This window comes from Frankliniella occidentalis, unplaced genomic scaffold (assembly GCF_000697945.3).
Source record: "Frankliniella occidentalis isolate FOCC.00 unplaced genomic scaffold, Focc_3.1 Scaffold27, whole genome shotgun sequence".
In the NCBI taxonomy this organism is placed as follows: Eukaryota; Metazoa; Arthropoda; class Insecta; order Thysanoptera; family Thripidae; genus Frankliniella; species Frankliniella occidentalis.
The window spans coordinates 62963-65709 of record NW_026267157.1 but is presented as its reverse complement, the minus strand read 5'-3'; the positions used below and the strand labels follow the sequence as shown (position 1 = coordinate 65709).

At 46.0% G+C, this 2747-nt stretch overlaps 1 protein-coding gene across 1 annotated transcript in view; it reads right to left on the bottom strand.

Moving 5' to 3' along the window:
* Positions 1 to 2747, bottom strand: part of LOC113214187 (uncharacterized) — a 50408-nt gene that overhangs the window by 32086 nt on the left and 15575 nt on the right. The window lies entirely within an intron of this gene.

Below are 2747 nucleotides of genomic sequence, written 5' to 3'. Positions count from 1 at the left end.
CTCTGTTTCTTTTAAATGGGAAGAAGTTTTAGTTTTGTTTGTTACCTAATTTATTTGTTAATTGTGAACAACATTGTGTGAAATCGTTTCATTTTCTATGTATGTTTTATGCAATTTGAAGAAGCAAGTAAATTATGGGCCTGATAATTTGCATTTACTTGTTTCATTAATGTCACTACCAAAAACACCATCGCAGTGAGAACAGAAAGTCAGAACGGGGTCTAAATAGAGTCTTGGGAGGTCTCTTTGACGAAGTCCCTACTTCAGAGGACTAGACTTTTTACTTTGGAGATCAAAAAATGACACTAATTTGATGTCATAATGACAGAGGCGTTCTCCTAGGGATATGGTACCCTGAGCTATATGAGATATATCCTATATAAAGAAGGCAAAGAAAGAGATATTCTAAAAGAATGCACTATGCATCACACTAACACTGGACGAAAATGATACTGCCCTGTCCATGCAAATTGGTAGTATGGGTACTTGTTGAAATTTTGATGGGTTAAAGAAAATTCAAACCTATCGACATAGGTATACCCCCAGTAGTATTCATGGAATATTGTAAAGAAACAGCAACTCCCCTATTAAAATATCTTCTAGTCCTTAAATAACTGAATTTTGAATAATGTTCCACTCTGACGCAATTTTTTACAGTTCAATCTTGTTGAGGAAGAAATGAAAGTGGACGAAATCACGGAATTCGTAAGTTGCCTGACAGGAAATGAGGTTCTAGCCTCAGACGGGTCTCTCGCTCCGTCTCCGTCATCTGAACGTGAAATCTGCCATACGAGGCGCGGTCGCCCACAACCCCCCTAGGTACTTAAAGATTGCGAGAGGGACCCCCATCTCCGCTAAATGGCCGGCCGAAGGATGAAGCCACAGTGCTGTATGTGTTGTTTAGCTTCAAAGCTGTTGAACAGTTATCAGAGAACAATCAGAATCCACGCCAGTAGTGTATGGCGGTGAGCAGTGGTGTCAGGGTAGTAGAGCTTAGCGCAGCTATGAGAGGCGCGGCTATGCGAGTGGCCACTGTTTTTAAAATTTGAGGAAAAAAGCCGGAGTTGAAAATCCCTACACTTGAAATTTAAAAGGAAGGACAAAAAGAGTTTTAATAAAATCATTAAAAACTAGTTCGAGGTTCAAATCCTGGTAAGGTAAGGTACAGCCGTGAAGTAAATTGGAAGTAAACTGCAGCCATGAGAGAAGGGTGCCCTGGAGAAGAAGCTTTAGAGCGCCTGGACCCCGCCGCGCAAGGTTGTGTAGCAGTTCACGGCCGCAGTAATGGTCGGACAGTCATGGGGTTTGGCTCGCCGTGTCCACGAAGGTTCACAGAATCTGTAGTTACTTTCCTCTTTTCCGTGCGATGAAAATTGGCCGAGCGCGAGGGGCCCCAACGCGATCCAGGGGCCGCGGCGGCGGAGGGTGCGTTAGAGCGCGGGGCCGGCGGCCGGCCGCGCCGTGCCTAGCCGCGCCGACGCCACTGCGCTCCCTCCCCGCGCACAGTGGCCCTCCTGTGAGAGGTACGCAGAGCTGGCGACTGGTGTTCCATGGGGCTGGAGACACCCTGTGCGAGACTAGGACTAGCAGAAAGCGCGCGCCTGCTCCGCGCATGGTAATCGTTGCTATCAACAGATTTTGACTTAGAGCGGGCGAGTTTTATACTTTATAAGCTCCTGCAAGTCTAACATTTAAAATGAGTCATGTCTCGCGGCGGTGCGTAGAGAATTTAGAAAGAAATTAATATCTGAAAACTCGAGGTAGAGCGCGGGAGGTTATATGGCCGTTCCTAGCCTCGCACAGGGTGATTTTGTGGTATGGCCGCGCCCGTGGAACACCAAAGCGCTGTGATTGGCTGCCGCTCGACTGCTCTGCGTACCTCTCACAGGAGGACCACTACCCGCGCAGCCCAGCGCGCGCGCGCGATCCCAGCGCCCCTGCCGGCTGTGCCGGCCACCCGCAGGTGTGTTTGGAGTTGGGCGTAGCTGTGGAGGCCTAGGGCCCGTGTTTGTATTTATTTGCGGTGGACTGTGGTTGAGTGAGAGGAAGGTGTGGTGGTTTGGATTTTAACTATGTCCAACATATTCGGAAGGCTGATTATGACTCTTAAATGTGCTGACAAATCCGAATTATTGTCCGCAGAATGCCGAAGTGTAGAACACGTAGACGGCTATCCGCTCCACGGAGGACTGGGAAAGCTTTAAGTAAGAAGTCTGCACGTGTCTCGGCGGAGGTAAGTTTAGGGGCACGGTGAATTATCGTAAAAAAAAAAAACGGATATCTTGGGTTTAATCGCTCAATGTTATTTCTTTACAGCAATGTTCCTCAGAGGACTCCGGCGTCCATGTTTCCTATGAAAACATCACAACCGACGAGCAGGTTAGTACCTACTTATAACTTGATACTTGATGCAGAAATCAGTAGAACATTTGTTTATAATTTAAAACTGATTTTTCCCTCTTTCAGAACTCTCTTATTTCTGTTGACCACGACTATTGTTCATCAACTTCTAGTCATAATGATTTGTCAAGTACAAGTTGGTCAAGTAGTCGTACAGAAGATGAAAATATCAACATCAGTTTAGAGACATTTTCAGAGGCAGAGGTTTTTTTAGAAGCTAAGAAATTACTTTATTCACATCGTTGGATGTGTATTGTTGCTAGGGATTTACTCTATGTGCTTCAGCTATCACTTCAAAACAACAAGACAGTGCAACGGAGTTGAGTCTTCTGCAGATGGTTTAACAG